At 44.9% G+C, this 27,710-nt stretch overlaps 1 protein-coding gene across 2 annotated transcripts in view; it reads right to left on the bottom strand.

Annotated features, from left to right (window-relative positions):
- Positions 1-19,299, bottom strand: part of LOC132817062 (metalloreductase STEAP3-like) — a 54,209-nt gene extending 34,910 nt beyond the window's left edge. Inside the window, exon 1 of one of the 2 annotated variants that reach the window (XM_060827153.1) lies at positions 19,215-19,299. The gene's annotated coding sequence lies outside the window, so the exon portion shown is untranslated. Of the gene's footprint in view, positions 1-18,754; positions 18,777-19,214 lie in introns of those variants that run through there. The other variant, XM_060827152.1, reaches the window with a different exon arrangement.
- Positions 19,300-27,710: the final 8,411 nt, after the last annotated feature.

Here is a 27,710-nt window from a genome sequence, read left to right as displayed (position 1 = left end):
ACTTGCAAACTTACTGATCAGACTACCAATGCCCTCTTCCAGGTCATTTATATATATCATAAACAACAGTGGCCCCAGCATTGATTCCTGTGGAACACCTCTGGTCACCTTTCGCCATTGAGAGAAATTCCCTTCAACTACTATTCTCTGTCTCCTGTTGCTCAACCAGTTCTTTATCCACCTAGGTAGAACACTCTGCACACCATATGACTTCACTTTCTCCATTAGTTTACCATGGGGAGGCTTATCAAATGCCTTACTAAAGTTCATGTGTATGACACCTACAGCACTTCCTTCATCTATCAACTCGGTCACTTCCTCAAAGTACTCTATTAAATTGGTAAATCACTATCTCCCCATTCTCTTCCAAATATAAATAGATTCTATCCATCAGTACCTTCTCCAGCAACTTTCCCTCCACTGACATCAGGCTGACTGGTCTATAGTGACCTGGAATATCCCTACTCCCTTCTTGTACAGGGGTACAACATTAGCAATTTTCCAGTCCTCCGGCACTTCACCTGTGTTTAAGGATGCTACAAAGATATCTGTCAGGGCCCCAGCTATTTCTTCTCTCGGCTCCCTCAGCAACCTGGAAAAGATCACATCCGGTCCTTGGGATTTGTCCACCTTAATATCCTTTAGCCTACCCAACACATCTTCCCTTGTTATGTCAATGTTATCCAGAGTAAACAAACTTCTAACTCTAATCTCAACATTCATCATGTCCCTTCCCTCAGTGAACACTGATGCAAAGTAATCATTGAAAATCTCACCCATTTTCTCAGGTTCATTACACAACCTTCCTTCCTTCTCCTTTAGTGGACCAACCCTTTTACCTCTTATATATGAATAAGAGGCCTTGGGATTCTCCTTAATTCTGCTCATGAAAGTTATTTCATGAATCATGAATCATGCTCGCTTGATTCCTCATTTAAGATTGGTCCTACTTTCCCAATATTCCTCCAAAGCCTGTTCTGTTCTTAGCTGCCTTGATCTTATGTACACGTACCTTTTGCTCTTGGTTAGTCACACATTTTCTCCTGGTTCACAAATCTTGCCTTTCCTATCCTTTGTTTTCAAAGGGACATGGCTATCCTAACTTCAACCTATCTTCAAAAGTCTCCCATAAATCAAATGTGGACTTTCCTTCAAATAGCTGCCCCCAATCCACATTTCCCAGCTCCGGCTAAATTTTGATATAATTGGCCTTGACCCAATTTAGTACCCCTGAGGACCATTCGCATCTTTGTTTACAAGTATTCTAAAACTTACAGAATTATGGTCACTATTCCCAAAGCGATCCCCCACCGCAACTTCTATCACCTGGCCTGGCTCATGGTCCAATATGGTCCCATCCCTAGTTGGACTATTGACATACTGCTCTAAGAAACTTTCCTGGATGCTCCTTACAAATTCTGCCCTATCCAGACCTCTGACACCAAGTGTATCCCAGTAAAAAATGAGGTCTGCAGATGCTGGAGATCACAGCTGAAAATGTGCTGCTGGTCAAAGCACAGCAGGCCAGGCAGCATCTCAGGAACAGGGAATTCGACGTTTCGAGCATAAGCCCTTCATCAGGAATGAGAGAGAGTAGCCAAGCAGGCTAAGATAAAAGGTAGGGAGGAGGGACTTGGGGGAGGGGCGATGGAGGTGGGATAGGTGGAAGGAGGTCAAGGTGAGGGTGATAGGCCGGAGTGGGGTGGGGGCGGAGAGGCGCGGTGGTAGTTTGGTGCACTGACCTTTATACCGCTGAGGCCAAACGCCAGCTCGCGGACGCCTCCTCTTATCGCCCCCTTGACCACGACCCCACCTCCCACCACCAAACCATCATCTCCCAGACCATCCAGGACCTCATCACCTCAGGGGATCTCCCATCCACCGCCTCCAACCTCATAGTCCCACAACCCCGCACCGCCCGTTTCTACCTCCTGCCCAAAATCCACAAACCTGACTGCCCCGGCCGACCCATTGTCTCAGCCTGCTCCTGCCCGACCGAACTCATCTCCCAATACCTCGACACGGTCCTGTCCCCTTTAGTCCAAGAACTCCCCACCTACGTTCGGGACACCACCCACGCCCTCCACCTCCTCCAGGATTTTCGCTTCCCCGGTCCCCAACGCCTTATTTTCACTATGGACATCCAGTCCCTGTACACCTCCATCCCCCATCACGAAGGACTCAAAGCCCTCCACTTCTTCCTTTCCCGCCGCACCAACCAGTACCCTTCCACTGACACCCTCCTTCGACTGACTGAACTGGTCCTCACCCTGAATAACTTCTCTTTTCATTCCTCCCACTTCCTCCAAACTAAAGGAGTTGCCATGGGCACCCGCATGGGCCCCAGCTATGCCTGCCTCTTCGTAGGATATGTGGAACAGTCCATCTTCCGCAACTACACTGGCACCACCCCCCACCTTTTCCTCCGCTACATCGATGACTGTATCGGCGCTGCCTCGTGCTCCCACGAGGAAATTGAACAGTTCATCAACTTTACCAACACCTTCCATCCCGACCTTAAATTCACCTGGACTGTCTCAGACTCCTCCCTCCCCTTCCTAGACCTTTCCATCTCTATCTCAGGCGACCGACTCAACACAGACATCTACTATAAACCGACTGACTCCCACAGCTACCTGGACTACACCTCCTCCCACCCTGCCCCCTGCAAAAACTCCATCCCATATTCCCAATTCCTTCGTCTCCGCCGCATCTGCTCCCAGGAGGACCAGTTCCAACACCGCACAGCCCAGATGGCCTCCTTCTTCAAGGACCGCAGATTCCCCCCAGACATGATCGACGATGCCCTCCACCGCATCTCTTCCACTTCCCGCTCCTCCACCCTTGAGCCCCGCTCCTCCAACCGCCACCAAGACAGAACCCCACTGGTTCTCACCTACCACCCCACCAACCTCCGCATACAACGTATCATCAGCCGTCATTTCCGCCACCTCCAAACGGACCCCACGACCAAGGATATATTTCCCTCCCCTCCCCTATCAGCGTTCCGCAAGGACCACTCCCTTCGTGACTCCCTCGTCAGATCCACACCCCCCACCAACCCAACCTCCATCCCCGGCACTTTCCCCTGCGACCGCAGGAAATGTAAAACTTGCGCCCACACCTCCACACTCACTTCCCTCCAAGGCCCCAAGGGATCCTTCCATATCCGCCACAAGTTCACCTATACCTCCACACACATCATCTATTGCATCCGCTGCACCCGATGTGGCCTCCTCTATATTGGGGAGACAGGCCGCTTACTTGCGGAACGCTTCAGAGAACACCTCTGGGCCGCCCGGACCAACCAACCCAACCACCCCGTGGCTCAACACTTTAACTCTCCCTCCCACTCCACCGAGGACATGCAGGTCCTTGGACTCCTCCACCGGCAGAACATAACAACACGACGGCTGGAGGAGGAGCGCCTCATTTTCCGCCTGGGAACCCTCCAACCACAAGGTATGAATTCGGATTTCTCCAGTTTCCTCATTTCCCCTCCCCCCACCTTGTCTCAGTCGGTTCCCTCAACTCAGCACCGCCCTCCTAACTTGCAATCTCCTTCCTGACCCCTCCGCCCCCACCCCACTCCGGCCTATCACCCTCACCTTGACCTCCTTCCACCTATCCCACCTCCATCGCCCCTCCCCCAAGTCCCTCCTCCCTACCTTTTATCTTAGCCTGCTTGGCTACTCTCTCTCATTCCTGATGAAGGGCTTATGCTCGAAACGTCGAATTCCCTGTTCCTGAGATGCTGCCTGGCCTGCTGTACTTTGACCAGCAGCACATTTTCAACCAAGTGTATCCCAGTCAATGTTCAGAAAATCAAAATCTACCATCACCACTTTCCTGCTGCCTTTACTTCTTTCCAAAATCAGCTTCCCTATTTGTTCTTCTACCTCACACTCACTGTTGGGAGGCCTTTTAATTAAAGAAAACACTACTATTCAGAAAGGGTATTTCTGAGGGATCATCCAGAGAAGCCATATGATGGAACTCAAAAATAAGACAGGAATGATCCCCTTGATGGGACTGTACTGTAGGCCCCCAATAGTCAGAGGGAAATTGTAGAACAAATACGAAGAGAGATCTCAGATATATGTAAGAATAATAGAGTTGTAATAGTAGGGAATTTTAACTTTCTAAACACTGACTGGGACTACCGTAGTGGTAAGGGCTTGGATGGTGAGGAATTTGTTAAATGCGTTCAAGAAAATTTTCTTTATCAATATGTAGATGTACCTCCTAGAGAAGGACCTCCTCCTGGCATAGAAGGTAGGGCAAGTGAATGAAGTGTTACTGGGGGAGCACTTTGGGACCAGCAATCATAATTCTATTCATTTTAAAATAGCTGAAGAAAAGGATAGGCTTGTATAAAAGTTAACTGGAGTAAGGCAAACTTTGATGGCATGAGACAGGGACCTTCAAGAGTTGAGAATGTGGTGCTGGAAAAGCATTGCAGTTCAGGCAGCATGCGAAGAGGACAATTGACATTTCGAGCCTAAGTCCTTCAACTTTCAAGAGTTGAATGGAGTAGCCTAATCACAGGTAAAAGGATGACTGGCAAGTGAGAGGCTTTCAAAAGTGAGATAATAAGAGTTTAGAGGCATTACGTTCTTGTTCAGATCACTGAGCATAGGAGTTGGGACATTGTGTTGACGTTGTACAGGACATTGGTGAGGCCACTTTTAGAGTCTTGTGTACAGTTCTCATCACCCTGCCAGAGGAAGGCTATTATTAAACTGGAGATGGTTCAAAAAGGATTTACCACGATGCAGCCAGGACTGGAGGGTTTGAGTTATAGGCTGGATTGGCTGGATTTGCTCCCCCACTCGAGTGCAGGAGGTTAAGGGGTGACCTTATAGACATTTGTAAAAATCAGGAGGGGTACAGATAAAGTGAATAGCAGATATCTTTTCTGTGAGGAGTGGGGGTAAGAGTTCAAAACTAGGGGACATATTTTTAAAGTGAGTGGAGAGAAGATTTAAAAAGGACCTAAGAGGCAACTTTTTCTACAGGGGATGGTTCGTATGTGGAGTGAATGCCAAGAGGAACTGGTAGGTGCGGGTACAACATTTAAAAAAACATCTGGGAAAGTATGTGGGGAAAGCTTAGAGGGATATGGACCAAGCGCAGGCAAGTGGGACTTGTTTACATTGGGAAACTTGATCAGCATGGAAAAGTTGGACAAAGGGTATGTTGCTGTGCTGTATAACTCTATGAGAGTGATTAGTCCCAGTGTTATAAATAAGAGCTTAAATGCCCTGGTGGTAAGTCTTAAAGTTTTATGAAATGGAGTTCATTGAAGAAGGAAAGGAAAAGAGCACTTCTCTTTTCTTTATTTATCTTCAGCCTCAAGGAATCGAGTGGCTGTGAGACATGGCTGAGTATTCTTTTTAAAAATTCAAGAATAAAATCACAGAGAAAGTGTAAACTCAAGTGGTATCTTCAGCAAGTAAGAGGAAGTGAGGATTTTTATTGTCTAGTCATTAAAAAAATGGTCTTTAGATTAGTAGTGTTTACAGCGTAAGAAATAAAGTAAGGACACCGGCATATAATCAATGTTCCTTAAACTAGAGGAAGTAAATAGAAAGCGAGTAATTTAAGGGTAAGTCACAGCAAGCCAGGTTGGCCAGCTGAAACAATCGTCCTGTGCAAAGTGCTAAGTTAGGGATACATTACAAATGTCCAAGGCAGCAGCAGAAAATCCATGTTTTGGATCTAGAATGGTGGCTCGTGTCAGCATAAAGTATCTGCAGGCCTGGGATCTCTGTCGAAAGCATGAACAGTGAAATACTGAAGTAAGGAGTGCACAGGACTACACCAGACCACTGGACAGAGAAAGTACTGGGCTATAAGAAGATGGTTTCTCAGGGGAATGCAGCAAGAGCCAAGTCCATGGCACCAGGAGTAGCTCAGCTGCATGGATTGAGATTGGATAGTGTTTGTGCATATGTGTGTGTAATGGTGTAGTGGAAGGAGAGTGAGGGAACCTATTTTAAAGGTAACAGGTTGTCGATTCTGCACTTGCAGAGATTGTTGTCTGCGTCAGTAGCAATGATACAGAATGAGGTCCTCAAGCAGAACTTGATAGAGTTTTTTTTTGAAGAAGTGACAAAGAGAATTGATGAGGGCAGAGCAGTGGACGTGATCGATATGGACTTCAGGACTTCGACAAAGTTCCGCATGGGAAACTAGTTAGCAAGGTTAGATCTCATGGAATACAGGGAGAACTAGCCATTTGGATACAGAACTGGCTCAAAGATAGAAGACAGAGGGTGGTGGTGGAGGGTTGTTTTTCAGACTAGAGGCCTGTGACCAGTGGAGTGCCACAAGGATCGGTGGTGGGTCCACTACTTTTTGTCATTTATATCAATAATTTGGATGTGAGCATAAGAGATATAGATAGTAAGTTTGCAGATGGCTCCAAAATTGGAGGTTTTAGATTTCCTACAGTGTGGAAACAGGCCCTTCAGCCCAACCAGTCCATACTGACACTCCAAAGAGTAATCTACCTCCCTCTGACTAACGCACCTAACACTATGGCCAATTTACCTGACTTGCACATCTTTGGACGGTCAGAGGAAACCAAAACGCCCAGAGGTAACCCATGCAGACCCGAGGCTGGAATCGAACCATGGACCCTGGTGCTATAAGGCAGCAGTGCTAACCATTCAGCCACCATGGAGGTATTGTGAATAGCAAAGAAGGTTACCTTACAGTACAACGGGATCTTGATCAGATGGGCCAGTGGGCTAAGTGGCAGATGGAGTTTAATTTAGATAAATGCGAGGTGATGCATTTTGGGAAAGCAAATCTTAGCAGGACTTATACACTTAATGGTAAGGTGTTGCTGAACAAAAAGACCTTGGAGTGCAGGTTCATAGCTCCTTGAAAATGAAGTTGCAGGTAGATATGTTAGTGAAGGAGGTGTTTGGTATGCTTTCCTTTATTGGTCAGAGTGTTGAGTACAGGAATTGGGAGGTCATGTTATGGCTGAACAGGACGTTGGTTAGGCTACTGTTGGAATATTGCATGCAATTCTGGTGTCTTTCCTATAGGAAGGATGTTGTGAAACTTGAAATGGTTCAGAAAAGATTAACAAGCATGTTGCCAGGGTCGGAAGATTTAAGCTATTTAAGATTTAGAGGATGAATAGGCTAGGGCTGTTTTCCCTGGAGCATCGGAGGCTGAGGGGTGACCTTACAGAGGTTTACAAATGAGGAGCATGGATAGGATAAATAGACCTCACACTTATCCACATTTTGGCCCACATTTGTAACTTATCTAAATCCATTTGTAAGGTCCTTATTTCCTCATTGCAATTTACCATCCTGCCTATTTTTGTGTCATCCGCAAATCTGGCTATACAGCCTTCTAACCCTGTATCCAAGTTATTGATGTAGATTGTAAATAGCTGGGGCCCAAGGATGGTGCATGTGTGGAATGGACTGCCAGAGGAAGTGGTGGAGGCTAGTACAACTGCAACATTTAAAACTGAAAAAATGTGTTGCTGGAAAAGCGCAGCAGGTCAAGCAGCATCCAAGGAACATAAGCCCTTCTTCAGAAAAAGTCGATTTTCCTGCTCCTTGGATGCTGCCTGACCTGCTGCGCTTTTTCAGCAACACATTTTTCAGCATCTGCAGTCCTCACTTTCTCCTGCAATACTTAAAAGGCAACTGGATGGGTATATGATTAGGAAGAGTTTGGAGGGACATGGGCCAGATGCTGGCAGGTGGGACTAGATTGGGTTGGAATATCTGGTTGGCATGGACAAGCTGGACAGAAGGGTCTGTTTCCATGCTGCACATCTCTTTGACTCTGACTCATGAACATAGGAAGTTAGGAAATAACAAAAACAAAGTCGGACTTCAAGGGTAGTAATCTCAGGATTACTGTTAATTCCTCCTGCTAGCCAGATCAGGAATAGAAGAACAGACTGTTTCAAGGTTAAAAATCACACAACACCAGGTTATAGTCCAACAGGTTTAATTGGAAGCACACTAGCTTTCTGAGTGTCACTCCTTCATCAGGTGGTAGTGGAGGGCTCAATCCTACCACAGAATTTATAGCAAAAATTTACAGTATGATGTAACTGAAATTATACATTGAAAAAGTGATTGTCTGTTAAGCCTTTCATCTGTTAGAATACAGTGATAGTTTCACTTCTTTTATGTGTAAATCACAAACCTTTTTTTAAAAAAAGGTTGCATTCCCAGGTGAGCTGTTAACAAAGGTGATAGCTAGACAATATGTTGAAGGTGCTGGCCCCCTGCATTCTCTGTCTATGCCATGATGTTTAGATTGATTCTAATCTAAAAAGTGTGATAACAGAGTTTTACATGAATGCATGCAGTTCTTGAGCAAAGTACAATGTAACCCTGCAAGTACAAATTCACCCCACAAAATATATGTGTGCATGTGGGTCTTTGTCTGTCTATGTGTGTGTCTGTCTGGGTTGGGAGTTGAGTGTGAGAAAGTGTATGTGTGTGTGTGTAGTGAGTGCAGAGTGTCTTAAATTTATGAGGGGGTGCATGTGTGAGTGTGGGAGTGTGTGTGTCTGTAAGGGTGTGCGTGGGTGTCTGTGTGCACGTCTGTGTGTATTAGTGTCTGTGTGTATGTGTGTGTGAGAGTGTGTGTGTAGGAGTATCTGTGTGTGTGTATAGTGCAATGGTGGTCACCTGCAATGTGACATGAACCCAAGGTCCCGAGCAGAGGCTGATAGCTAAGTTCAGTACCCATTGGGAGGGCCTCAACCGGGACCTTGGGTTCATGTCACATTACCGGTGACCAACATTGCACTATACACACACACACACAGATACTCCTACACACACACACACACACAGAGGCACTCCTATATGCACATACACACTGATACACATACACACAGACATCCACATACATCCTTACAGACACACACACTCACACATGCACCCCCTTACAGACTTAAGACACTCTGCACTAACTACGCACACACTTTCTCACACTCACAACCCCAACCCAGACAAACACACACCCACATGCACAAATATAATTTGTGGGGTGAATTTGTATTTGCAGGATTACATTGTACTTTGCTCAAAAACCGGATGCATTTATGTAGAACTCTGAGCTTAAAAAACTGCATGAATTTATGTTAAATTCCGTTATCTCACTTTTTAGATTAGAATCAATCTAAACATCAGGTCATAGACAGAGAACACAGGGGGCTAACACCTTCAACATATTGTCTAGCTATCACTATTGTTAACAAAGGGTTTTTAAACAAGGGTTTTGTGATTTACACATGCAAGAAGTGAAACTATCACTGTATTCTAACAGATGAAAGGCTTAACAAACAATCAATTTTTCAATATATAATTTCAGTTACATCACACTGTAAATTTTTGCTATAAATTCTGTGTTGAAAATGTGTTGCTGGTTAAAGCACAGCAGGTTAGGCAGCATCCAAGGAACAGGAAATTCGATGTTTCGGGCCAGAGCCCTTCATCAAGAATGAGGAGAGGGTGCCAGGCAGGCTAAGATAAAAGGTAGGGAGGAGGGACTTGGGGGAGGGGCGATGGAGATGTGATAGGTGGAAGGAGGTCAAGGTGAGGGTGATAGGCCGGAGTGGGGTGGGGGGCGGAGAGGTCAGGAAGAGGATTGCAGGTTAGGAGGGCGGTGCTGAGTTCAAGGGAACCGACTGAGACAAGGTGGGGGGAGGGGAAATGAGGAAACTGGAGAAATCAGAGTTCATCCCTTGTGGCTGGAGGGTTCCCAGGCAGAAGATGAGGCGCTCTTCCTCCAACCGTCGTGTTGTTATGTTCTGGCGATGGAGGAGCCCAAGGACCTGCACGTCTTCGGTGGAGTGGGAGGGAGAGTTAAAGTGTTGAGCCACGGGGTGGTTGGGTTGGTTGGTTCAGCGTCCCAGAGGTGTTCCCTGAAGCATTCTGCAAGTAGGCGGCCTATCTCCCCAATGTAGAGGAGGCCACATCGGGTGCAGCGGATGCAATAGATGATGTGTGTGGAGGTGTAGGTGAATTTGTGGCGGATATGGAAGGATCCCTTGGGGCCTTGGAGAGAAGTAAGGGAGGAGGTGTGGGCGCAAGTTTTGCATTTCCTGCGGTTGCAGGGGAAGGTGCCGGGAGTGGAGGTTGGGTTGGTGGGGGGTGTGGACCTGACGAGGAAGTCACGAAGGGAGTGGTCTTTGTGGAACGCTGATAGGGGAGGGGAGGGAAATATATCCCTGGTGGTGGGGTCCGTTTGGAGTTGGCGGAAATGACGGCGAATGATACGCTGTATACGGATGTTGGTGGGGTGGTAGGTGAGAACCAGTGGGGTTCTGTCTTGGTGGCGGTTGGAGGGGCGAGGCTCAAGGGCGGAGGAGCGGGAAGTGGAGGAGATGCGGTGGAGGGCATCGTCGATCACGTCTGGGGGGAATCTGCGGTCCTTGAAGAAGGAGGCCATCTGGGCTGTACGGTATTGGAACTGGTCCTCCTGGGAGCAGATGCGGCGGAGACAAGGAATTGGGAATATGGGATGGAGTTTTTACAGGGGGCAGGGTGGGAGGAGGTGTAGTCCAGGTAGCTGTGGGAGTCAGTCGGTTTATAGTAGATGTCTGTGTTGAGTCGGTCGCCCGAGATAGAAATGGAAAGGTCTAGGAAGGGGAGGGAGGAGTCTGAGACAGTCCAGGTGAATTTGAGATCGGGATGGAAGGTGTTGGTAAAGTTGATGAACTGTTCAACCTCCTCGTGGGAGCACGAGGCAGCGCCAATACAGTCATCGATGTAGCGGAGGAAAAGGTGGGGGGTGGTGCCAGTGTAGTTGTGGAAGATGGACTGTTCCACATATCCTACTAAGAGACAGGCATAGCTGGGGCCCATGCCAACTCCTTTAGTTTGGAGGAAGTGGGAGGATTGGAAAGAGAAGTTATTCAGGGTGAGGAACAGTTCAGTCAGTCAAAGGAGGGTGTCAGTGGAAGGGTACTGGTTGGTGCGGCGGGAAAGGAAGAAGCGGAGGGCTTTGAGTCCTTCGTGATGGGGGATGGAGGTGTACAGGGACTGGATGTCCATCGTGAAGATAAGGCGTTGGGGACTGGGGAAGCGAAAATCATGGAGGAGATGGAGGGCGTGGGTGGTGTCCCAAACGTAGGTGGGGAGTTCTTGGACTAAAGGGGACAGAACCGTGTCGAGGTACGCGGAGATGAGTTCAGTGGGGCAGGAGCAGGCTGAGACAATGGGTCGGCCGGGGCAGTCAGGTTTGTGGATATTGGGCAGGAGGTAGAAATGGGCGGTGCGGGGTTGTGGGACTATGAGGTTGGAGGCGGTGGATGGGAGATCACCTGAGGTGATGAGGTTATGGATGGTCTGGGAGATGATGGTTTGGTGGTGGGAGGTGGGGTCATGGTCAAGGGGGCGATAGGAGGAGGCGTCCGCGAGCTGGCGGTTGGCCTCAGCGGTATAAAGGTCGGTGTGCCAAACTACTACCGCGCCTCCCTTGTCTGCCGGTTTGATGGTGACGTTGGGGTTGGAGTGGAGGGCTGCACGTTCTGAGGGTGAGAGGTTGGAGTGGGTGAGAGGGGTGGACAGGTCGAGTCGGTTAATGTCGCGGCGGCAGTTGGCTATAAATAGATCGAGGGCGGGTAAGAGGCCAGCACGGGGTGGGTGACCCAACCACCCCGTGGCTCAACACATTAACTCTCCCTCCCACTCCACCGAAGACATGCAGGTCCTTGGACTCCTCCATCGCCAGAACATAACAACACGACGGTTGGAGGAAGAGCGCCTCATCTTCCGCCTGGGAACCCTCCAGCCACAAGGGATGAACTCGGATTTCTCCAGTTTCCTCATTTCCCCTCCCCCCACCTTGTCTCAGTCGATTCCCTTGAACTCAGCACCGCCCTCCTAACATGCAATCCTCTTCCTGACCTCTCCGCCCCCCAACCCACTCCGGCCTATCACCCTCACCTTGACCTCCTTCCACCTATCACATCTCCATCGCCCCTCCCCCAAGTCCCTCCTCCCTACCTTTTATCTTAGCCTGCCTGGCACCCTCTCCTCATTCCTGAAGAAGGGCTCTGGCCCGAAACATCGAATTTCCTGTTCCTTGGATGCTGCCTAACCTGCTGTGCTTTAACCAGCAACACATTTTCAGCTCTGATCTCCAGCATCTGCAGACCTCACTTTTTACTATAAATTCTGTGTGTTAGGATTGAGCCCTCCACTACCACCTGATGAAGGAGCGTCGCTCTGAAAGCTAGTGTGCTTCCAATTAAACCTGGGAGTTGCAGTGGGAGAGGGACTCCCTGAGATTCTTGTCTTTGAAAGATTCTTGCCTTAGGGCTCAATCCTAACATACAGAATTTATAACAAAAATTTAGAGTGTGATGTAACTGAAATTATATATTGAAAAATTGATTGTCTGTTAAGCCTTTCGTCTGTTAGAATACAGTGATAGTTTCACTTCTTTCATGTGATTTATTCCTGATGAAGGGCTTTTGCCCGAAACGTTGATTTCGCTGCTCCTTGGATGCTGCCTGAACTGCTGTGCTCTTCCAGCACCACTAATCCAGAATCTGGTTTCCAGCATCTGCAGTAATTGTTTTTACCCAATTAAACCTGTTGGACTATAACCTGGTGTTGTGTGATTTTTAACTTTGTACACCCCAGTCCAACACCGGCATCTCCAAATCAAGACTGTTTCAATGCATGGCTGAAGGGATGGTGTAAGATGGAGGCATTGGGACTTATACAACTTGCATGGATTGCAACTCCAGCAGGACTGGTGCAAAATTCCTGCAGGGATAGGGTTTAAACAAGAGTGGAGAGGCATAGGAACTGTAGAAGGAAGACAAGAATGAGAAAAATAAGAAATATTTAAAAAATGATAAGTAGAAAGCAAAGGCAAAGAAAACAACTGCTGGCAGCAAATAGGTCAATTGCACAAAAAAAAGGTAAAACAAAAGACATATTTAAAAATGATACAACATCTGAACGCACAAAACATTAAGGTAGATGAATTAAAAGTGGACATAGTTAGAAATGGGTATGATACGTTTGCAATTAGAGGCATGGCTGCATGGTGACCAAGAATGGGAACTGAACATCCGCCAGTATTCAACATTTGGGTTGGACAGGCAAAAAGGAAAGAAAACGATGGATGGGTATCGTTAGTATAAAAATCTAAGAAATGCAAAGGTGAGAGAGAATTTAGATGAGAATTTAGTCTGGGTAGAATAAAGCAGAAAACCTTGGTGGCAGTTGTCTACGGGCTTCCAAGCAGTGTTCAGGTAGGGGATGGCATTAAACTGGAAATTAAAGGTGCAGCAACAAGGGTGCTACAGTAAACATGGGTGACTTTAAATCTACACAGGCTAGGCAAACCATGTTCGCAATAATACCGTGGCAGATTAAATCTTGGACCACATAAATGGTTAATGTTTAATGTGACTAGACCAACTAGGTAACAGATCTGATTCTGTGCAATGAGATGGGGTTAGTTAATCTTGAGACAGTTCCTTTGGGGAAAGGGAAAGAAAGGTCACAACATAATAGAGTTCTTAACTGAAATAGAAAGTATTCTATCCAAAACCTGGTCCCTGGGTCTAAATAAAGAAAATTAAGATATAAAGGATGGGGTAAAAACAAAGGTGATTGTGACATCTTCACTGAAAAGCAGTAGATATGCAATGGCTAAAATTTAAGGAACGAATAAATGCATTTCGACTGTTATACATGCCTTTCTGGTGCAAAAATACAAAAGAAACTGTGGGCTAATCACAGCTAACAAAATAAAAGATAGTATTAGATCCAAAGAGGAGTCATATGAAGTTGTTAGAAATAGGAGTAAACTAGAAGACTGGGAGCATTTTAGAATTGGACTAAGGACAACCAAGAGATTGGCTAAGAGGGTGAATATAGAGTATAAGTGAAAACCTGCAAGTTTCATAATAGCGTACTGCAAGGTGCCAGAAAAGACCAGATGCTCATGAAAACTAGCCATGAAATACAGTGGCTGCAAGAGCAGCTCAAAGGCTAGGAATCCTGCAATGAGTAACTCACCACCTGACTCTCCAAAGCCTTTCCACCATTTAAAAGGCACAAGTCAAGAGCATGATGAAATTCTCCCCAATTGTCTGGTTGCAGCTCCAGCGATATGCAAGAAACTTGATACCATCCAAGACAAAGCAGCCCATTTTATTGGCACATCATCTACATAAATTCAATTCCCCACCATCAACATTCAGTCATCATATCTACAAGATGGACTGCAGAAATTCACCAAAGATCCTCAGTCTTCAAAAACCATAACCACTACCATTAGAAGTACATGAATCATTTATTTTTACTGATCCCATTTTCATGTTTGGCTTGTAGCTTTGAACATTATGGCATTCCAAATGCTCAGCTAAATACTTAGTAAATGTCTTGATGATTCCTGCTTCTACCAACCTTCTAGGTTGAGTTCTAGATATCATCTGCGTGAGTCTTCTTTTCCCCACAAATCTCCTCTAAACCTCCTGCTCCACACCTGAAAGCTGCGGCTCTTGATTACTAGCCTCTCTGCTAAAAGGAAAGGTTTCACTATTTACTCAATGCCTCTCAATTTGTAGACCTTAATCGGGTCCCTCTCAGCTATCTGGGCTCTGAAAATAAAGACAACACAGTCAATCAAGTCTCTTCATAGCTGAAATGATACAGCACAGGCAACATCCTGATGAACATCCACTATGCCCTCCTGAGTGTAATCACATCCTTCCTATAGTGTGACGACCCAGAAATGCTGTGCCTGACTAATATTATGTACAGCTCCATTATAACATTCTTGCTCTTATATTCAAAAGTATCCCATATGCCATCTTGATCATCCTAACTACATCTTGCAGCCTTCAAGGATCTATGGACCTACACACTAATGTCTCTCTGATGCATAGTCCTTCCTAAGATCCTGTGATTCAACATATATTCCTTTCTCTTTTTACTCACTAAAATACATCACACTTCTTAGGATGAAATTCCATTTGCCACTGTTGAGCCCATTTACACTGTACTGTAGCCCAAGACTTTTTTCTCACTATTTGCCACACCAATTTTCATGGTCATCTGTGAACTATAGGACCATAAGACGTAGGAGTGGAAGGAAGGCCATTCGACCCATCGAGTCGACTCCGCCATTTAATCATGGCTGATGGGCATTTCAACTTCACTTACCCGCACGCTCCCCATAGCCCTTAATTCCTTGAGAGAGCAAGAATTAATCAATCCCTGCCTTGAAGACATTTAACGTCCTGGCCTGCACTGTGCCCCGTACTGACCATACTTCCTACATTCATGTCTCAAATCATTAATGTACGAAAACAGAAAGAGACGCAGCACCAAACCCGTGGTACACCACTGGTCACAGTGTCATCCCGTTTCCATATCTGTTTGAGTGTTTGCTTTGACTCGGTATGGCTCTACCTTCTTTACCTTTATGGCAAAAGTGAGGACTGCAAATGCTGGAAACCAGAGTTTAGATCAGAGTGGTGCTGGAAAAGCACAGCAGGTCAGGCAGCATCCGAGGAGCAAGAAAAATTGACGTTTCCGGCAAAAGCCCTTCATCAGGAAGGCTGATGAAGGGCTTTTGTCTGAAACATCAATTTTCCTGCTCCTCGGATGCTGCCTGACTTGCTGTGCTTTTCCAGCTCCCTTCTTTATCTTTATCCCAAGCCATGGAAAGAGAACAATTGCCCACAGACACAAAGACATGAGTTCTCGGTCTTCTCTTGAACAGCAGATTCTTAAGGAATTATATCATCACTTACAGGAAGCAGTATCCAAATAAGGCAACATTTATACTGATTGAGTGACCATTACAATCAGCAAACATCAACAATAAAGATTAAGCCATCTGGCATTACACAATGGATGTTTCTCATCTTGTTAACTGGCATTGCATAGTGGATGTTCTTTACCTCGTTAAACCTCTACCCTTGCCTCCAGCACCTCATTGTTTACTGCAAATTCTTATCTGGTCAAAGTCATGTGAGCTGAGCCTTTTTCAAGAACTCTAAACTTAACTCTTTCCCTCCTTCCTCATAACTTATACACTTTCTCAATAGGCTTCCAGTCACAAAAGGTCAAGTGTACGGAAGAGGTTTGCCATGATAATGCCTGGATTAGAGGGTATGAGCTACAATGAGAGACTGGACAAAATAAGGTTGTTTTTCTGGAGCGACAAAGGCTGAAAAAGACCTGACTTGAATAAACAATGAATGGAGGGATATGGACTATGGGTAGAGAGAAAGGTTTAATTTAATTTAGCTTCACTTTCATGCACCTGTTCCTGTTCTGTACTGTAGTGTGTTCTAAAAATATCCTTCAATCATCACTCCCACCTCCTTCCACCAGCCAATTTTAGATCCAATTTGCCTAACTGCCCTGGATCCCATGGACTCTTAGCTTTGTAAGCCAGTCTCCTCCACAAGATACTTAAAAGACTAACTGAAGTCCACGTTGACTACATCGGCTGCATTCCATCTTCATTTATCATCTCAAAAAAATTCAATTACATGTTTTAAGAGATTATCTTTCCTGGTTAGAGTCATGCTGACTATTTTTTGATTATTCTTTGCTTTTCTAAGTGGAGATTAATACATCCCCAAAGTAATTAAAAAGACAGAGCCAAAGTTCAACCCATTATGGCCTAATTTACAGAACCTTCCAAGATATGCCTCCTTCCGGCAACGATTGACTCAGTGATAAATGCTGCCTCATTCACAAACCCATTAATCCAATCTCACCTAAAGATTATATACTGAACTGGGGTATTCTTGACAGCTACCTCCACACACATCATCTATTGCATCCGCTGCACCCGATGTGGCCTCCTCTATATTGGGGAGACAGGCCGCTTACTTGCGGAACGCTTCAGAGAACACCTCTGGGCCGCCCGGACCAACCAACCCAACCACCCCGTGGCTCAACACTTTAACTCTCCCTCCCACTCCACCGAGGACATGCAGGTCCTTGGACTCCTCCACCGGCAGAACATAACAACACGACGGCTGGAGGAGGAGCGCCTCATCTTCCGCCTGGGAACCCTCCAACCACAAGGTATGAATTCAGATTTCTCCAGTTTCCTCATTTCCCCTCCCCCCACCTTGTCTCAGTTGGTTCCCTCAACTCAGCACCGCCCTCCTAACCTGCAATCTCCTTCCTGACCTCTCCGCCCCCACCCCACTCCGGCCTATCACCCTCACCTTGACCTCCTTCCACCTATCCCACCTCCATCGCCCCTCCCCCAAGTCCCTCCTCCCTACCTTTTATCTTAGCCTGCTTGGCTACTCTCTCTCATTCCTGATGAAGGGCTTATGCTCGAAACGTCGAATTCCCTATTCCTGACATGCTGCCTGGCCTGCTGTACTTTGACCAGCAACACATTTTCAGCTGTGATCTCCAGCATCTGCAGACCTCATTTTTTACTTACAGCTATATTACTTCCCCATGCATTAACGAATATTGTTAACACATCTGCCTTCCTCATAAGATTCCTTACATTTAAGAAATGCAAAAAAATGTTTTGCTATGCTCCCTTGTGCCTTAACCTGACTATATTAACACTGTCTTCTAGATCAGCTTGATCCTTCTTCTATATTGGTCTGTTCATCACTGTTTACTGAACATAGAACATTACAGAGCAATACAGGCCCATTGGCCCTCGATGTTGCACCGACCTGTGAAACCAATCTGAAGCTCATTTAACTGACACTATTCCATTATCATCCACATGTTTATCCAATGACCAATTAAATGTCCTTAAGGTTGGCGAGTCTACTATTATTGCAGGCAGGGCATTTCACCCTTACTACTCTCTGAGTAAAGAACCTACCTCTGACATCTGTCCTATATCTATCACCTCAATTTAAAGCTATGTCCCCTCATGCTAGCCATCACCATCTGAGGAAAAAGCTCTCACTGTTGACCCTATAACCTCCTGATTATCTTATATGTCTCAATTAAGTCACCCCTCAATCTTCTTCTCGCTAACAAACACACAGTCTTGCTTGACCACTCCCTCCCTCCCTGACAGGTACATACTTACCAAGGACTGTAGCTGTTTCTTGAACAAGCTCCACATTTCAATTGTGCCCATCCCCTGCAGTTTCCTTCCCCATCCTAAATCTTTGAAGGGCTCATGCCCGAAACGTCGATTCTCCTGCTCTTTGAATGCTGCCTGACCTGCTGTGCTTTTTCAGCAACACATTTTCAGCTCTGATCTCCAGCATCTGCAGCCCTCACTTTCTCCATCCTAAATCTTGCCTAATTGCATCATAATTGCTTTACCCCCAGTTATAACTCCCGCCCTGGGGTATATACCTATCCCTTTCCATCACTAAAGTAAATGTAACCGAATTGTGGTCACCATCACCAAAGTGCTCACCTCCCTTCAAATCTAACATCTGGCCTCGTTCATTACTCAGTACCAAATCCAATGTGGCCTTGCCTCTTGGACATCCACTCCATTCTTTCCCCCACCCCCGCCAAGTTAATTTATATCCCCACCCACCGCACAGCAAAGCATCGTTCTATTAAATGAATTCACAAAACACACCATTATGGAGCTGCCTTCCATTCTAGACTGATACTAATCCTGTTCATGAATACCAACACTTATTTTTGCTTCCCTCCGGCCCAACAGCATACACTGCGTTATTTCTGGTCCGTCTGAGTAGAGAGCTTAAAATAAACCAATACATAGCAATTTCTGTGATCACACAAAATATTGTTACAACCTCCTCCAACAGACTCTAATACAAGTCCCGTGTCTGCCTCCGAAAAGATGGGCCGCTCAGGGACAGCGTCATTTTGGGCCGTGCAGTTTCTACATTGTAACTTCCATGTGAAACTTAACTAATAAAAAGGCATAGTAAAGAGCAGCCGGCCCAAAGCAGATAGTTTTGCAATCATCCGCGGGGCGGGAGTTCTGGTATCAATGAATTCTCGAATGCAGATCAGGCTTAGTATTGTTAGCCAGAAAGTTGTCGGAAACCAAGAGCGAACCCTCTCCAGCTCGGAGAGAAGATCCCTGCACAAGCTGAACTAATCCACTTCCTCATCTCCATAACACATTACCCAGATATTGAAAGTAACTCGACATGCAGATCGCAAGAAATTTAACCCAGTTTGCAACACTAATAGAAGACGACAGTAGCACGACGAACTCAAAGACACTTTAACCTGGTAGTTACTTACATGGTGCCTTTACACTTAGTGCAACTGGAATGAAAGTTATCATGTGACTTAAAACATTAACATTCTAGACTGCGCCCTCCACGCTGGGCATCGCGATTAGATGAAACTCAATTCCTAATTCCTTATCAAAACCCAAACTTTTTTCCCTCCTTAACGGTTATCACAGATTCACAGAATTTCTAGTTTCATCAGTTTTTATCCCTTCCTGCCAAAGTAACGTAAAACATTGCTTATCTCTTTTTTCATTTGCATTGTAAATGTTTTTATATTTAAACATCCTTTTGCATTTTTGAAACCACATGAAATTATATAACACCCAAGGTACAGTGAGACATGGTCATATGTTGAAACTCTAGGCCCAATAAGGACATCAAACTCTGAAACAGTGTGTTTCAGTCTGAATCATAGAATCACTACAGTGTGGAAGCAGGCCATTCGGCCCATCAAGTCCACACCAACCCTCCAAAGGACATCCCACCCAGACTCACCCCATTCCTGCATCCCTGCATTTCCCATAGTTAATCCGTCTAGCCTGCACACAATAGGCAATTTCGGATGGCCAATCCACCCAAGCGGCACGTCTTTGAACTGTAGGAGGAAGATAGAACACCTGCAGGAAACCCAGGATCTGTGACAGCCACTCAAGGGTGAAATCAAACCTAGCCCCTTGGCACTGTGAGACAGCCATGCTAACTACTGAGCAACCATGCCACCTAGTCTGAGACTGTGGCCAGAGAGAGAAAATCAGAAACTGCACAACACCAGATTATAATCCAACAGGTTCATGTGAAATCACAAGCTTTCAGAGCAATGCTGCTTTGTCAGGTGGGATGTGTGGACTGTAATCTGGTATCAAGTGACTTGTGAGTGCATTCATTCTAGTCCAACACTGGCACCTCCCCATCAGGGAGACACATGGAATCAAACTTGTGAAATGGCCCCAAGAGAAGTTTGTGCTGAATTTTATTGGCATAGAACAATACCATGAGGAGCTTTCATAGCAATATCTTAGGAATAAGTTGGGTGTACCCCCCCCCCCCAACAAGCACAATCATCTTCTGTTGTGTTAAACATAGCTCAACCAGAGACTTTACTACTGAGTCCAGCTTTGGTACAGCGATTTTGTAATAGTATGTCATTGAAGTGTTCACTGAAATTATTGCTCTGAAAGTGACAGAACCGTTTAGAGTATGCAGCTTTACAGTTAAGTGTGGAAACCCAGAAGAAGCTATCAGTGCTTCTGCACTTCACCAAAGGGGTGCATTGTTGAGGTCCCACATACTGTAATCAATTGGAAGTCATTGAACTGATGAGCACTTCTGTGGTTACACTCTCTCTCTCTTATTCCTGATGAAGGGCTTATGCTCGAAACGTCGAATTCTCTATTCCTGAGATGCTGCCTGGCCTGCTGTGCTTTGACCAGCAACACATTTGCAGCTCATATCACATGAACTCTGCCAGTGAACGATAAGACACAACCAACAAATTTACAGCACAGAAACAGACCCTTCAGTCCAACTTGTCCATGCCAATCAGATAGCCCAACCCAATTTAGTCCCACCTGCCAGCACCCGGCCCATATCCCTCTAAACCCTTCCTATTCATGGACCCATCTAGATGCCTTTTTAAATGTTGCAATTGTACTAGCCTCCACCAGTACCCGTACTACCTTCTGCATGAAGCTGTCAGTGGAAGTGGTGGGGACTGGTACAATTGCAACATTTAAGAGGCATTTGGATGGGTATATGAATAGGAAGGGTTTGGAGGGATATGGGCCAGGTGCTGGCAAGTAGGACTAGATTGGGTTGGGATATCTGGTCGGCATGGACGGGTTGGACCGAAGGGTCTGTTTCCATGCTGTACATCTCTATGACTCTATGGTCTCTTTTATATCTTTCCCCTCCCACCCTAAACCTGTGCCCTCTAGTTTTGTACTCCCCCACCCTAGGGAAAAGACTTTGTCTATTTATCCTATCCATGCCCCTCATAATTTGTAAACCTCTGTAAAGTCACCCCTCAGTCTCTGACATTCCAAGGAAAACAGCCCTAGCCTATTCAATCTCTCCTCATAACTCAAATCCTCCAACTCTAGCAACATCATTGCAAATCTTTTCTGAACCCTTTCAAGTTTCACAACATCTTTCTGATAGGCAGGAGACCAGAATTGCATGCAATGTTCCAACAGTGGCCGAACAAATGTTCTGTACAGCTGCAACATGACCTCCCAACTCCTGTACTCAATACTCTGACCGATAAAGGAAAGCATACCAAATGCTTTCTTCACTATCCTATCTAAATGCAACTTTACTTTCAAGGAGCTATGAACCTGCACTCCAAGGTCTCTTTGTTCAGCAACATTCCATAGGACTTTACCATTAAGTGTATAAGTTGTTCTAAGATTTGCTTTCCTAAAATGCAGCATCTCGCATTTATCTAAATTAAACTCCATCTACCACGTTTTAGCCCATTGGCCCATCTGATCAAGATCCCATTGTAATCTGAGGTAACCTTCTTCACTGTCCACTACAACTCCGATTTTGGTGTCATCTGCAAACTTACTAACCATACCTCATATGTTCACATCCAAATCATTTATGTAAATGATGAAAAGTAATGGACCCAGGACCGATTGTTGTGCCACTCCACTGTTCACAGGCCTCCAGTCTGTTAACAACCCTCCACCACCACCCTCTGTCTTCTACCTTTGAGCCATTTCTGTATCCAAATGGCTAATTCTCCCTGTATTCCATGAGATGTAACCTTGCTCACCATGGGGAACCTTGTTGAACGTCTTACCTGATGTCCATATAGGTCACATCTACAGATCTACCCTCATCAATCCTCTTTGTTAATTCTTCAAAAAACTCAATCAAGTTTGTGAGACATGATTTCCCATGCACAAAGCCATATTGACTATCTCTAATCAGTCCTTGCCTTTCCAAATATGTAGAACCTGTCCCTCAGGATTCCCTCCAACAACTTGCCCACCACTAGCGTCAGGTTCACCGGTGTATAGACCCCTGGCTTTTCCTTACCGCCCTTCTTAAACAGTGGCACCATGTTAGCCAACCTCCAATCTTCTGGCGCCTCACCTGTAACTACTGATGATACAAATATCTCAGTAAGAGGCTCAACAATCACTTCTCTAGCTTCCCACAGAGTTCTAGGTCCTGGGGATTTATCCACTTTTATGCATTTCAAGACATCCGGCATTTCCTCCTCTGTAATATGGATCTTTTCCAAGATAACACTACCTAGTTCCCTACATTCCAAATCTTCTATGTCCTTTTCCACAGTAAATACTGATACAAAATACTCATTTAGTATCCCCCCCATCTCCTGTAGCTCCACACGACGGCTGCCTTGCTGATCTTTGAGGGGCCCTATTCTCTCCCTAGTTACCCTTTTGTCCTTAATGTATTTGTAAAAACTCTTTGGATTCTCCTTAACTCTGATTGCCAAAGCTATCTCATGTCTCCTTTTGCCCTCCTGATTTCTCTCTTAAGTATACTCCTACTGTTTTTATACTTTTCTAAGGATTCACTCGATCTATCCTGTCTATACCTAGCATATGCATCCTTCTTTTTCTTAATAAAATCCTCAATTTATTTAGTCATCCAGTATTCCTCGTCCTACCAGCCTTTCCTTTCACCCTAACAGGAATGAGAAATTTTGCATGTTTATAAAATAATAAGATAGTATGATGTTCTATCTTCAACATTAATCCAATGTTTGTGCCCTGATCATTCATTTCACTATCTATCACAAAAAGGTGAAGCTATTAAGTGAGTTTTATTTATTGATTTGCTAACTGTGAGAATACTTTAATGTGACTGACTACTTCAACTTCAATTGGGACCAGAAACAAGCTGAAATTGGGAAAAGATCAATTCATATCATGGATATCTCTTTCCCACTGACTGCTAAATATGCCCATACAGTATACAAAATTCATAGCTGCTTTCTTATCTGCTTATGGGAGAGGGTTTATTCACAGTATTTGTGCTGCAGGGCTACTTCACACAATAATATACAAATTAAACAGAGGAGTAGGTTACTCCTCCTTTGAGCTTGCTCCATTATTCAGTAAGATGATGACTGGTCTGATTGCTTCACATTTCCACTTAAGGGTAAAAAATGAGGTCTGCAGATGCTGGAGATCACAGCTGCAAATGTGTTGCTGGTCAAAGCACAGCAGGCCAGGCAGCATCTCAGGAATAGAGAATTCGACGTTTCGAGCATAAGCCCTTCATCAGGAAAGGGCTTATGCTCGAAACGTCGAATTCTCTATTCCTGAGATGCTGCCTGGCCTGCTGTGCTTTGACCAGCAACACATTTGCAGCTCACATTTCCACTTACCCTGATAACATATGGCTGCCTTGCTTATTCAAATTCTATCTACGTCTGCCTTAAAAAAAATCAAAAATGTTCTTTCCGATGCTTGTCAAGGAAGAGAGTTCCAAAGATTTGTAATGTTCCAAGAGAAAATAATTTTTCCTCATCTCTGTCTTAAATGGTTTTTCCATACTTGTTAAACAATGACTCCCTAGTCTGAGATTGTCTCACAAAAGTAAATATCCCTTCTTCACCCATCCTGTCAAGAACCCTCAGGATCTTGTGCGTTTTAATCATGTCACAATGTATTCTTCCAAACTTCACAGAATACTGAGAGGTTGGATAGAGTGAATGTGGAGATGTTTCCACTAGGAGGAGAGACTAGGACCCAAGGGCACATCATCAAGGTGAAGGATTACCCTTTAGAAGTGAGATGAGAAAAAATTTCTTCAGCCACAGGGTGGTCAATCTGTGGAACTTATTGTCGCAGAAGGCTTTGGAGGCCAAGTCATTGTATGAATTTAAGACATAGGTAGGTTCTTGGATAGCAGTAGATAGGGTGGCTCAGTGGCTCAGCACCAGGGACCTGACTTTGATTCCAGCCTTGAATGACTGTGTTGAGTTTGCATGTTCTCCTTGTGTCTGTGAGGATTTCCTCTGGGTTATCTGGTTTCCTCCTACAGTCCAAAGACGCACACATTAGGTGGATTGGCCGTGCTAAATTGCCCATAATGTCCACGGATATATTAGCAAGGTGGATTAACTATGGGAAATGCAGGGTGACAGGGATAGGATTGGGTTAGAGGGAGTGGGGAGTACATCGTTGTGATTTTATTCTATGATTTGGTTATGGATCAAGGGATATGGGTAGAAGGCAGCAGAATGGTTTTGAGAAAAATATCAGGCATAGTTGCAAAGTGGAGCTGACCCAATAGCTGAATGGCCTGTTCTGCTTCTATGTCTCATGGTACAAGCCAAGCCTGTCGACTTTTCCTGATACAACAATCCATCTTTCCAAGTGCTTGTCCAGCAGCACAGAAGTGACACATTATATCTCCTGTTATTGAAATAGGCTGTCTCATTTGAAAAACACTGCACAAAGGCCGTTACCTTTGTCACCAAGTCTCCCTTTATTTACACATGCAAAGCCCGTGACACTGGTCCAGCTCCCTCTGAGCCAGCTGTCAGAGGGTCAGATGTCTGACACTGTTATGTTTATATCAGCTAGGACTCCCCGATTGAACCAGATTAACAATCCCAATCAGGGAACTTATATTCTATAAAGTGCAACTGGCTGACCTTGTTACAATCACTACATCATTATAGGACAGGAGATCCCTCTGATCACCTTGCTGGAAAGCAGGACATTCCCTTGAAAATCTAAGGAATTAGCTAAACTCCTCCAGAATCACAACATATCTTTACCATAAACTTCACACCAGTCAAAATAAGTCAAAAACATTTAAGGTAAATAGGTACTTCACTGATAAGTTGGTTATTTTTAAAAATTGTATTAGTTCAGCTGGAAGTAACTATGAGAATGAACATACTGCTTTCTCCCCAGTGTTAAATGGCTCATTATTCAGTAAGTCACTGGAGGTTGATTGATCTCATATTCCACTGCATGCTTATTGCATATAGACTGTATGGCCAAACTAATGCTCTGTCAGTCATGGTTCACAACAGGGGTGACACCACAGTAGCCTGAAAGATTCTGGATACTATTATTTGACTTGAGAATTTCTGAACTGCCGAATTCAGCTAATGGCTTAATTATATGGCTTGTATTTCTGTTTTTCGTACAAAAGGGGGAGATGCAACAATATGTCCTGCTGTTAGAAGAACTGACCTGTTTAATAATTAATATCTTTTGGCCTGGTACAGTGAAAAAAAGAGCTTTTGGTGAGTCAATTTATGTATCATAGAAAAGATCCTAAGAGTGTGTGGTAGATATGTTATCTTCTAAAACTTGTTGCTTTAACATATCTGACTTGCAGGGCCTTCTTTGTCATTTAAAAGCTGGCTACATTTTCAGCCCCCTCTTGGTCTTCTTTTTATCTATCATCTTTTCAAAGTGAGAAGTGTGAGGTGTTTATTAATTGCCTGCTACTGGTATATTCTCTTGGAAATAATTAATTTTCTTTTGCTATATCGACTACTTATCATTGGGATGCCGTTCCCTAAACTTGTGCGAGTGCACTGTGCTTAGAAATAACTGTTAACAGGGGCTCTGTTTTTCTGACTCTTTCTGTTAAAAAAAAATGAAATATGACAATTATATATTCAGATTTTTCAATCTAGTTTTGGCAGACCACTGATATTGACAGGAAATGAGAATTAGTATTCCATTCATAGCCTTTGCTATAGTCAAAGAATTAGTTTGAGATCATGATCAGTAAAAATATTCCTGAAGGAGACAACTTTAGACTGATAGGACTGCCAGTCATGTACTGCCGGTAATGAAATCATTATACCTCGGAATTATTTGGAAACAAACTACTTTGAGCAATGTGGAGCCTGCAGAAGTGCTAGTTGTTCCATGCTGGTCTCCCATGACAGAAAGCAGAACCACATATACATATGTTTCAGCTATGCGGACTGACATCCAAATTCTGGTTAAGCTTTAATTTTGGAACTGACAGGACAGTTGTTTAATATGCAATGGGACACCGCAGTAAAGACGGGAGGACATTTCAGGACCATTTTGTATGAATTAACAATGATGTGCCAAATGTCCTCGCATGTCCATAATTACATTTTAATCCCGTGATTGTACAGATTCAGCTGGTGTTACAGCATTAATGGTAGCAGCAATAACCAGGTGTATCAGCCTTGTTGGATGGCTTCTAATTTTAAACAAATGAGCCTGGACTGAAGTCATGAGATGACTGACCATTTAAACATCATATTGTTGATGAAGTGATTATTCCTGTCCTATTATGCACAGGATTAATCTAGCATGGCGAGGATACTGAGTCCATTAGGTATAGCAAAATTTCTCCATAAGGAAAACCAGCAGTGAGGAAACCTAAGAGAGGTAACTACAAAGGTAGGATCTCAGTAGTTCTTAGGGTCTAGTGAGAGATGCAGACAACTGAACAGGTTCAAGGAAGGAGACTAGTGTTTGTATCTACGTTATGTGGCTGAAGTCACAATAACTAGTGATGGCTTGATGGGAGTGGGGTATGCAGAAGGCTTCGCCTGGGATGACACAGATTTCTGTGAAGGGCGTTGAGTTAGGGAGGCCTGCACAGGATAAAGGAGAAAATAAGAAGGGATTTAAACATAAAGAGAAGTTGTTTAAATTGGAAGATTTGGTGACTAGGAATCAAAATAAGTTACTGAGCACAACAGCAATTGGTGAGCCAGACCCACGGAGCATTCACATGTATGTAACAGAATTTTCAATGTATTGGCTGGCTGAAGAAGTATTGGAAAAGTGAATTTGAGGGTGAAGAAGGCATATATGAAGCAAAGAGAAAATATTTAAAATCAGTAGTTGTTTACAGGTGGCAGCAGAGTGGGGCTTCTGAACCCAGGGCTCGTCAGCTTCAACAACTTCTCTTTTCATTTCTTTTCTTTTACGTCTCTTTTCTTATTTTTAAAGTTTTACTTACCACTTGCTGAAGAGCTTGGTCACAGCAATGGTATCTGTAGCGGCGAATGAGCCTAGCATGGACTCGAAGTAAGTCCAGTGCAGACTTGTGGCAGTTGGCAAGTGGGCCCAGCATGGACTTGAAGTGAGCCCAGCGCTTCTGCATTGCCAAGGCTATCCTAGCACTGACTCATGCCTGCTGTGGCGGAGGCAGATATGGGTTGTTAGTGGTGTCTGCGCCCAGCGCAGAATCTTGGAGGCGGCAGTGGAGGTGAATTTAGGCCCAGTCTAAAACCAGGTACACCGGCAGTGGCTCATTGGCGAGTTGGGCACAAAGCAGACTCAGGGTTGGCTGTGAGGTTGAATTTGGCTAATGTGGTACATATTGGTGGAGGTTGAATTGGTGAGGTTTGGCGAAGAGTGGCAGAGTGTCGGTGGAGGCAAGATGACACCGAAGACAGGTGACTCTTGTTCCAGCGAGGCAGCAAAGGAGAGTCATGGCTGGCTACCAGGCCCATAATGGTGCACTTAAGAAGAAGGACTGTAAAGTTGAACACTATTTCTTC

This window comes from Hemiscyllium ocellatum, chromosome 7 (genome assembly GCF_020745735.1).
Source record: "Hemiscyllium ocellatum isolate sHemOce1 chromosome 7, sHemOce1.pat.X.cur, whole genome shotgun sequence".
Classification (NCBI taxonomy): Eukaryota; Metazoa; Chordata; class Chondrichthyes; order Orectolobiformes; family Hemiscylliidae; genus Hemiscyllium; species Hemiscyllium ocellatum.
This window is presented reverse-complemented; position numbering and strand designations above follow the sequence as displayed.